We start from the raw sequence: 11,746 nt of genomic DNA, 5'->3' as shown, positions 1-11,746 counted from the left end.
AATCCAAAGGAACGTGTAGTTTATCTCGATATTTGTTTTCCTTGCCTGATATAAAAGATTTTTAAAGTATAGAGTCCAGTGTTCAGATATATAGATTGGTGTTGGGAGTTTCTTAGTTAGGATCGATATTGTTGGCCTTGTTTTCTTGCTTGTTGCAAAAATGCGTGTCTCAGACTACTGCTGGTAAAACAAAAGATGATTGGTGGCAGTCTATCTTTGTTTTTTTCGGGGCCTCTGTTAACAGCTTCGATGTCTGTGGTTGTGACTGAAATGCCAATTTTGGTGCCGACCAGTTGCAGTATGTTCCTTAAATCTTCTGTCTTTTCTTTTGGTACTCCCTCCATTTGAAGTTCCTTTGTTCGTTTTTTTTTAACATTTCTTTTTGTACTGTGTTCGACTTGGCACTTGAGGGTGTTTACCTCTTTCCGAAATTCTTCATTTTCACGTTCGATGTTTTCTCGCGCTTTTGTCGCTACCGTTATTTTCGTGTTTGTCTCGCACAGTTCTACCATTTCTTAAAAAAGTCTCGTTATTGTACTGTATGTAATGTTCATACTCCTCGAATTTTTTGTTAATTTGTTCGATGTGTGTATTTAGTAAGTCTTTAACCATGAGTTTGAATGAATCTAAGTTATCTGTAATTTTAGTAATAGGAACGGACTTACCTTCGTATGCATCGTTGCTTTTGCTTGGCGTTTGTTCTTTGTTCTTCATTTTCTCACAGCATTGTGGACAGCGCCACTCGTTACGTTTCGTAGACCCCATTTGCTTTCTACATGGTTTCCGAGACCCGGGGCATTGGTAGTGTTGTCTTCGACCGCATACAGAGCAATGTGATGGCTTATTGCACTTGTTACAGGACATTTTGATTTGTGACTTTTGATGTCTTGGGTGACCTTTGGACTTTCCTCCACCGAACAACTGTAGCATGTGTGTTCCAATGGCGACGTCATTTGTTCTTTGCTCGTTGGTGATCACAGTCCTCTTTTTCTAAGGCTTTCAGAATGCAAAACTTGGTTCTACTTAGCCCATTTCGATGAACTGCCTAAGTAGAATACCTGACATGTAGAATAACTTAGTAACACATTTAAGTTAAAAACCTGAATTAAAACCACTTTAAATCTATAAAAACAGGAGCAGAGATAACAGCCTGTGTGCACTCTGATCTGATATAATAATAAAAATCCGTAATATTAGAGTTCTTTAAGGACAGGACCTGCAAGATATCGTAATTTTAGAAGAATGGAGTTGTGTTATGCCTAAATATATACATTAGTGTCTAAATTTTGTTCTTTCTCCAGGTCTGTGTGATAGCACATGAAAAATTCGAGTTTTCCAGGATAAAAAACAAAAAAAAAATGAAATAAAATAAGCTCATGCACATCCATATGAGATTGAATAACTCACATGCAACTGGAAAAAATATAAAGATTCTTCTTCGTACCCTAGACAAGATTGGAACATCAAAGAATATAGTCGAAGACGACTAAAGTATTTGACTATTATTCGACATCCATTTCACAAGAACATCCTCGGAAGCAGTGATCAAAGTAAATAATCTAAAATCCCCTTGCATTGCCGAAGAGAGGGAACATTCCACATTAATCTGACCCTTAAAGAAGATGAGTTAGCCAATCACTAGAGCTTGAAGAGAAACTTTAACACTGACTTAGATTCTTTGCACCATAGACGACATGAAAGAGTCTTTCAGTTCAATGTTTCTTAATGTTACAGTCATACCCGTTGGTATAATGAGAAAAAAGAGTCATATTACATTGGTCGGATTATGCTAGAAGAAGAAGTCAGGCAAGGGATCTTGGAATTTTATTAGAGAGCAAGTTGAAATTCAAGCACCATATAGCAAAGAATGCAAACAGAATTCAGCGAATAATTGCAATACCGAAACGAATCTCAACATGAAAGTAATTTTGCCTCTTTACAAGGACTACCTCATTTGGACTATTACGTGCGATCTGGTGCTCGTTAATGTAAAAAGGAACAAACTGGGTATTTAAAAAAGGTATACCTTTATTATCTATTGCGATATTTTATGTAAAGTAGTTGTTGGTACAGATATTTTAAATAATGATTATAACTCAAAATAGCGATCCCATTCTTGTATGTATTCCACTATCATATAAAATCCGTTTACAATCTTAAAACTTATTGCATAATCAAATTATGCAATACGTTTTCGGCGGTTTCAGTTAAATACTCATTTTTTGTTTCGTTTTAATTTTTTTTAGAATTATTTCAATCTCAGAACTGTAACTTGTAATACTGTTGCGTGTTGTATCTCACTTCTTGTATATGAAGAGAGTTTATGTAATAAACGCATTAATAATATTAGAGAAAGCGAATTTTGAAAGAAAAAAAATCTTAATGTTCTTAAGACACTTTAAGAATTATGACAATACTGTCTTGATCTTGACATTTTGGCTGTTACACTTAAAATAAATCTAACGTTTTCGAGTTAAATTTAGATGGAGTCATGTCTAAACAAACACACATAATAACCACAAATACATTTTAAGAAGAAAATATTTCGTCCTATGTATCTTAGGACATTGTCAGTACAATTAATTTAAACAATAAAAGGAATCACATTCTATCATGATTACAATGGAATCCCAATATGTGTGCAGTAGCGTGTTACAGAATTAAATGAAAACATATCTGGAGGGAAAAATTACATTAAAATAAGATAACACATATAAAAATTTATATAAATTATTTCACACAATTTTGTATGACAATTTCCCATACTTGAGGAATAGCAAGAACGTCATTATTTGGTCTTATTTAGATTTTGTCTTATTCAAAGAAACATAAATTATATATACATTTTAATTTATGTATATATCTACATAAATTATATCTGGTGGGAAAAATCAAATTACATCATAGATCTTTATATAAACAAACGTTTATATAAAGAAAGTGTTGAAAGTGCCTAATTCACTGACCAAATCTAAACCGTAATGATGTTCTTGCTATTCCTAATTGTCAATTAGAAATTGACAATTGGAAATTGTCATACAAAATTGTGTGTAATCATTTTCTATATTTTATCTTATTTTAATGGATTTTTTCCTCCAGATATACTTTAATTTAATTCTAAAACACGCTGAAATATTTACTTATTAAAATTTATTACCTTGGTTATTACGTTTGTTGTTTGTTCAGTCACGAATTCTGCACAGGTTTCATTGTACAATTAGATGGCGTCAAGTTCTTCGTTTCACTCAATAAATAAATAAATAAAAACCATGCAATACATTGTAACAGTGGAGACCTTTATTCAATGACATGTATTTTAATATATGTTTTTTACCTCCACATCCACCTTCATATGAGTGGCCTACATTTAGATCACTTGCAGTCACCTGCACACACAACAGATTTCGGAAGATTCATTGTGACCAAATGTGTATATGGACATTTGATGAGCCACAGTGCAAACTACTTATCCGTCCACTGCAAAAGTTTTCGGACAGTAATGTCTACACCATACCGGGCAAATAATGACGCGCAAGAATCTAAATTTCGACCGCACATACCCCACTCCTCACCTCTCCTAAATGGTATGCAAAAAAAGGCAGTCGCAGTAAACAAATAATTTACATAAAAAGAAGCAACCGACTAACCTACTTTAAAATTCGTCCGGAATCCAATCCCCGCGCAACATATGCTGTCTGTTTACGGCTTTTGTTTACGGCTTCTACAGAATGAAGAAGCCGTAAACAGACATGGGATATACTGCAATTCTGTATATCCCATAACCTCTACTCATGCAGCATAGTATTTTCGACAAAGTATATTAGAACAAGCTTTATCCAAAGTATATGTGTATATATATAACGCTGCCCACAATATCCGAAAAATTATCTGAAAAACCTTGATGTCGAAGTACGTTATTCACTAACTCTGTTAATCGACATATTTATAGAAAGTAACAATGATTCAACAAAGAAACGTCATAGTTGGATACAACAACAATAAAAACCTTTTCATTTTTGATATTTAGTGGTAAATTTATGTTGGGAAAACTGGATGTGTTGTATTGTTAGCAAACAATGAAATAAGAAACAACAATCTAAATATCTCAAAAATACCAGTGTTTCCGTCATTAAAGTCAGTTACGTGTAATTTCAAATGCATAAATTTTTCTCCTCTTTGTTTAATGAGCCCTAATTGCTTCTAATGGCTCAGCTCACACGAAATCATTATGCTGCTTTAATTTCCTTAGAAACAGTATAAAATTATAGCCACGATTGCTGATGATGTAAAGAGAGGCAGAACAATCGAAGATGCTACTGATATCCACCACTTACGGAATGATTTGAACAAGATGGAAATTTGGAGTAATGAAAATGGCTATCAGTTTACTGTTAATAACTTATGTACTTTGGCGTAAGGAGATTTCAAGCTGCATATTATATTATCGGGTTTATGATAGAAGAAGAAGAACATGACGAGACTAGGGATATTGGCTTAATGGTGGATAAAAATGTGAAGCGAGTTTGAAGCGAACCTTCGTATGTAAGGAGAAGGAAGCCATTTTGTCTCTTTACGAAGCCTTGGTTAACTGCATCTTGTCTACTGTGCGGATTTGTTTTGTTGGGTTCCGAAGGGATAAAGAAGCTGTGGAAAGGCTGCAAAGAACTGTCACTGAGATTATATCAGGATTATGGAATTCAGAATATCAGGACAGATTGCGAGTATGTGGATTGCGGACTCTGCAATCCACATACTCATATAATCAACCTACTCACTCCTGGTTAACAGGAGTGAGTTGGCTGATACGATTAAGGTGAGTTGTATAAACTTCTAAATGTGTGTTTTAGGATATGGTATAATGAACATTTTCGTTATTCGAAAGGTAAGTCCTTCAATCCCTGCAGGTCTCAGTTAATACAGTTCGCCCACCGTTTGTAGGTCTCTCCTTGGCATTTTGCCAAGAATAGTCGATTCATGCTGAAAGGGGAGAAAGAAATGAAGGATGTACGAATTGGTCGCCAACATGCGAAATCACGTGCTTTCTTGTCTATCGCTGTACTAGTAGTAGCTTGATTTTTGTTGTCGCTTTTTTGCATTATTTTTTTATTATTAATTTGTATGATGGATCCAGTACAGTCAACAAGTTCTGTTGTTAAACGTTTCAGTAGCTCTTGCAAAAGAATATTGAATAATGTGCTGATATTTTGTGAAAAAGGATTGTCAGAAGGCCGTCCCCTTGTTCCCCTTTCTCAAGTCATAAAACGTGCAAGTGCAATTGCTGGCGTATCGGGGTCGACTGTTAAAATAATTCGTAGAGAATCAAATGTTGAAGGTAAGCCAAAATTTAAATCTCCTAAAAAAAAAGCGTCAGAGAAAGAAAATCATCGAAACCGTAATAGTTATAAGAAAAGCTATTCACGAATTTTACGTGGTCGAGAAAAGAGTGCCAACTGTTCCGTAATTGATTCCTGTGCTTAAAGAAAAAAATTAATTTTCCTTGGAAAAGAGAAAATTTAAGGAAGATACTTAATGAAATCGAATTTTGTTTTAAAAAGTCCCAGAATAAAAGGAAACTTATCATGGAGCGAAGTGACATTGTTTTATCTAGAACGCAGTATTTGAGAGCAATAAGACGTTTCAGGGAGGAGAAAAGACCGATTATGTATCTAGATGAAACTTGGATTGATAGTAATTTAACTTATGGAAAATGTTGGCAGTCTAAAGAAGAATGTGGAGTGCTACAAACCGGAAATGCCTCGCGGCGCATAATAATTTTGTGTGCGGGTGGAGAAATGTTTTTTTTACCGAATTCAAACTTACCATACAAAGCCAATTCAACTACTGGAGATTACCATGGGCAAATGAATTCTACGATCTTCGAAAAGTGGGGAGAAAAAAAACTGATCCCAAACCTTCCTAAAAATGCTGTTTTTATAACTGATAACGCTTCATATCACTCTGTTCGATTAAGCAAAGTTCCAAATTGGTCTAATAAGAAGCAAGTTCTTATGGATTGGCTCTCTGCAAATAACATTTCTCATTCCCCAGATATGCGAAAAATTGAATTGCTTAATTTGGTCAAGAGAAACTCACCCACAACTAAACTAAAATATTTAAATTCGACACGATGCTCAGAGAGCATGGATTTCTAGCTTTGAGGCTACCACCATATCATTGCGATACTAATGCTATTGAGTATGTTTGGGCAGAAGTGAAAAGTTTCATTCGCCATCGCAACGTAACTGGGGATATTGACATCTCGAAACTTTTTAAGCTTTCAGAACAGGCGATTGAAAGTATTACAGTTCAAAACTGGGGAAAATATTGCTCTCATGTCACCTCATTGGAAAATATGTATTGGGACAGAGACAGAATTATCGAAGAATTATGCGAACCTTTGGTGATCAGTTTAAGTGAAAGTGATGGCGATTCGGACACCGATTCAGATGACTCTGAAGATTAAAAGGATTTCATAATGGTATTTTTTTCCAACATTTGTTTTGCATGGGTTTGTTAAAAGATTCACAACAAGTCATAAATAATTAATCGGTTTAGGACATTAAAGTGTCTCAGTTCTCTCAACTGTAAGTTTAGAATATCTAAGTTCATTTGAAAAATTTTCTGTTTTTCTGTATAATTATTTTTATTTTATAGAAAGCTTTCTTAAAAATAAACTTAGTTAAATTTTTGTTTTATGCTATACCTTTTTTTAATTTTGTTAATACTCTACGTACGTTTTTTTAACTGTTATACAAGCAAAATAGTTACACTTTAAAAATAGCAACGTTCTTAAAAGAAAAGCTAAATTTTCCGACCTGTAATAATAAACAAACTCATCCCAGAAGACGCATTGATTACCCTATTATCAGAATGGATTCTCCTTTTTCTGACATGCACAGAAGTGTCGAGGGATCTCTAATCGGATAGAAATATATATATATATATTTTTTTTTTATAATAATATTTCGCCTAATCATAAATGAAAATTATTAAATGAAAAAATAATTATCAACGTATTTATGATATGCTGAAAAAAATTGAGAAATTATTGGATAAAGAATTTTCTTCTTCTAACATATTATTTATTTATTTTTCTTCCGTATCTCATCCAAAATAAATAAAATTGAAGTTCGTGTTGCGTTTACAAATAATTCAGACGGAACAACTCATCATCATCATCAAATTCCTGCCATGTACCTTCAATGGGTGTACAGGATATGATAGTATTGCATGAATAAAATTACATCATTACTAACTTCCTATCTACAATTTTTCTCCAAATCAGTCTGTTACTTGTCAAGACTCCAACATTATCAGATCTTATATTTTTATCGTCTAAGGCACTTTGTACCGTATCAATCCACCTATATCTTGGTCTTCCTCTAGGTCGTTTTCCTGCCAATCTGGCAGAGAACACTCGTTTTGCTAATCTTTCCTCGCCCATTCTGTTTAAAGGACCATACCACCTGAGATTAGCTCTGCTAACACATTCCTGGATGCTGACAATGTCAAATTCTTTCCTAATATCCTCGTTTTTAACATGATATTGCCATTGATGCCATCTATTCACACCTCTAATCTTTCTCAGGACTCTAATATCTGCAGTCTCTAGTCTTTGTTCAAGTGTTTTACTTCTGACTCAGCTCTCAGATCCATGAGTTAAAACTGGTTTGAACACTGTCTTGTATACAGCTAATTTAGAGTTCCGACTAATTTCTCTCTTATTCCATATGAATTTATTCAATTGACTTCTTACTATACCAGCTTTGTTGATTCTGTTGTCTATTTCCATATTTAATTTACCATCTTCAGTAAAAATCGTGCTTAATAGTTGAAATGTTTTACTTGTTCCACTGGTTCCCCGTTCACAATACAGTCGACATTTTCAACAATTCTACGTATTTTTTCATTGTCTTTGTCTTTTTAATGTTGCCCTTCATACCATATCTATTACAACGGTTATTCAATTTAGTCAGGGAATCTTGCTAACTTGTAGCAGTTTCATTTAGAAGTATAACATCATCCGCATAAAGCAAAGAGCTGACATTAACATCTTCAATTTTGATATCATGTTTAATACCACTTAGATAATGAATAACAGAGGGGATAATGTACATCCTTGTCTCATACCAGATTTAACATTAAGCCATCTTCCTGTACTTCCTTCAATTCAAACTCAAATAAAGACTAAGTATTGCTCGATATAATGCCCCCACTGACATCATATAACTGTAGCGTATTGAATAGCTTCTCTCTTGGCACATTGTCCTATGCCTTTTTGAGATCGACAAAACTTAAATACAGATCTTTGTTGTATTCCCATGTTTTCTCGACTGTTTGTTGTGAAGTAAAGATCTGATCCTGACAGCCTCTATTTGGCCTGAATCCAGCTTGTTCTTCACTAAGTTTTTCTTCCACAATTCTTCTCAACCGTTTCTCAACTATACTCACATAGATCTTGCCAGGCACACTCAGTAGGGAAATACCTCTGTAATTCTCACATTCAGTCCTTTTTATATATGGGAACTATGACAGCTCTACCCCAATCATCGGGAATTCGTCCCTCTGTCCAGGCTTTCTGAACTATGCAGTGCAGCCACTGTAAGACTCTTATACCACCATACTTCAGCATTTCTGGTCGAATATCATCTACTCCTGCCTGCCTTTCCACATTTCAAGCCTTTGATGGCTTTTTCTTCTTCAAGTATGGATATGTATTCCTGACTGCATGCCTGGTCAGTGTTTTTTTACCACTGTGCTGTCATCACTGCTTGTTTCATTTAGCAATTTTTCGAAATAATTACTCCATACTTCAAGGATATCTTTTTCTCCTGTTTTCATGTCACCTTCATCACGTCTAACTCCTTTTACAGCACTCTTTCCTCCATTCCTTAGCTTCAACAACCTCCAGAATATTTTGCCAACCTTCTTGATATTTATTTTCTATGTTCTTGCCAAAGTCCTCCCATGACTTTTGTTTAGCTAGTTTTACACAGTGTTTAGCTTTCTTACATTTGTCTCTGTATTCTCTAAGAAAGCTAAACACTGTGTAAAACTAGCTAAACAAAAGTCATGGGAAGACTTTGGCAAGAACATAGAAAATAAATATCAAGAAGGTTGGCAAAATATTCTGGAGGTTGTTGAAGCTAAGGAATGGAGGAAAGAGTGCTGTAAAAGGAGTTAGACGTGATGAAGGTGACATGAAAACAGGAGAAAACGATATCCTTGAAGTATGGAGTAATTATTTCGAAAAATTGCTAAATGAAACAAGCAGTGATGACAGCACAGTGATAAAAAACACTGACCAGGAACTTGCCAGGAACTTGCGATATGCTTCCTTCGTTTCCTTCGCCGTCTCTTTAACTTCCTGTGTCCACTATGGAGTTCTAATTTTTCTATCCTTGCAGACAACCTCACCACATGCCTCTCTAGCTGAATCAATCAGGACTTTCTTCAAGGCTTGCCACTGAATCTCCAAGGTTTGACTCCTGTTCTCAAACTCTTTCATTTATTCTTCAATAAGCTTTGTGTATTTTAGTCTACAGTTCACATCTGAGAGCTGCTCAACTTTTATTCGCTTTAAAACTTTCTTATATGTTATTCTATTCAATATGAAATTCAATTTTATCCTGCTCAAGACTAAATAGTGATCGCTTCCAATTTCAAATTATTTGTACACTCTGGTGTCCTGCACCAGGGAGAAAACATCACTATCAACAATAACATAGTCAATGGGAGTTTTTTATTCCTTGCCTCTTCTCTCCATGTGAATTTGTGCACATTTTTATGTTGGAACATGGTGTTAGTAATAATCAATCCATGTCCTGAGCAGAAATCTAACAGGTATTTGCCATTATTATTAGCTTTGCTCTTTTCTCCAAATTTTCCCAAAATATTTTTGTATGTCTGACAATCATTTCCTACTCTGCTATTCAGATCCACAACAAGGACCAACTTTTCCTTTTTCATTGTGTCAGTTACTTTTTCTAAAGCATCAAAAAATTCCTCCATTTTTACTTTAGTAGACCCTTCTGTGGGACCACAGGCACAAATAAATCTCATTGTCTAGTTTCCCATTCTCATATTTGCCCACATTATTCTACTTGAGACGGACTGCCATTCAAGAAGATTAGCCTCGTATTTTGTGATGAATACTATGGCTACTCCTTTTCCTTGATTGTCATTGCCTGAATATAACATTTTGTATTTATTGCTCAGAAAGATCTCACCAGTTTTTGCCTTTTTTGTTTCAATCACCCCTATTATATCGATCTGATAGTTATCAAATTCCTCCGCTAGCTCCATTTCTTTGCCATTCAGGCTTTTTATGTTGATAGTACCGATCTTGAACTCTGGTGATATTGAGTTGGGGTGGGTTTTAGGATTTGTTCCAATAGCTGACTTTTCGCTGTTCGCTCTGGTTCCCTGAAAACAACGGGGGCCTTGTTTAACCGGGCGACGCCTCAGCCGGCATGAAACTTTGTCATATTGTACCATCATTTTTTATTTTGGTTTAACCAATAAGAATACAATTTAATCGGCTAAATCTCAAATTGCCAGCCCATCCTTGTCATTCGTTCAGTATCCAGGTAGATAGCCAACGGGGTGCACCATGAGAAAGTGAGGATTGGACATCAGGTCAAAAGCTCTGGTCGGTTCTCCGCATTCCTTTAAAGGCTACGTGGAGGTCTCCTCCCAGTTACACAGCTTTGACTCTTAAGCACCCCTTGTTAACAACTCTTGTAATTTTAATAAGTTTCAGGCATACATATTGCATTAAAGGCGTTTTAAATCTCTACACAATGGTCCAGGTTATAACGATGTCTCATCAATTATTGATTCAGATAGAAGGTAGATGTTGAAACTGGTAACATTGAAGAAAAATAATTTAAAAAAAAGGGAGGGGGAGAAATAGTCTAACTCCTTTATTCTCGCAAAGGTAGTAGGACAGGCTGTTATCCCTAACAACTCTTGAAGACTAGTGAATTGTGGTTGCCATCCTTAGCCATCACAGCTTGCAGAAGCATCTCAATCATTTTCATTGGCATTCAGGGAGAGGTACCTGGAAGAGAACTGCCGCGATTTCATCGTCCCTGACTCTAAAATGGAAAATGGGGTTTCTAATTCTGAAATTGAATAAAATTGACGTAGAACTCATTTCTTTAGAAGAAACACTACCTCTTATTATATTATTTATGAATCAAGAGCCTGTTTAGTTCTGGGCAAATGGAGTTTGCATACGTAGCCCCCAGCCACTGGAAGAAAGACTGTTCCAAGTTCGATTCCAGTCATCGATTTCAATAAGTCTTTCTTCGACTGTTTACTGAGTTAGTGAATCTCTATCATGAGAGGTGGATTTTTTATCCGTGACCATTTTTTTTGTCCCTTAAATTGAAGAAAATCGACCGTAGAACCAACATTATTCCAAATACTAATATATTATGTTAGAGATGGCGATATGTATTTACCATACTTTTTTTTTTTACCTGAAGTTTAATATCATTGATACTTTGGGCAAGCGAATTCGGATATAAGAGTCAACCTATCATGCACGCTATCTCTGTCTTTAGAAACCGATGGGTAGAAGAAGAATATTCGTTCTTTTACGACAATAATCACTTCATTCAAGTTTTTTCTCCAAGCGATATTTACATCAGTACGTTTCTTACGATATTTTCGTACCTGTTCGTATTCCATTTCAATATTCTCGTTGCATAGTTAGCCTACACGCTAGATATCAAAGGCC

This window comes from Typopeltis vanoorti, chromosome 19 (genome assembly GCF_054136105.1).
Source record: "Typopeltis vanoorti isolate ZY-2024b chromosome 19, IOZ_Tvanoo_1.0, whole genome shotgun sequence".
NCBI classification, from domain to species: Eukaryota; Metazoa; Arthropoda; class Arachnida; order Uropygi; family Thelyphonidae; genus Typopeltis; species Typopeltis vanoorti.
This window is presented reverse-complemented; position numbering follows the sequence as displayed.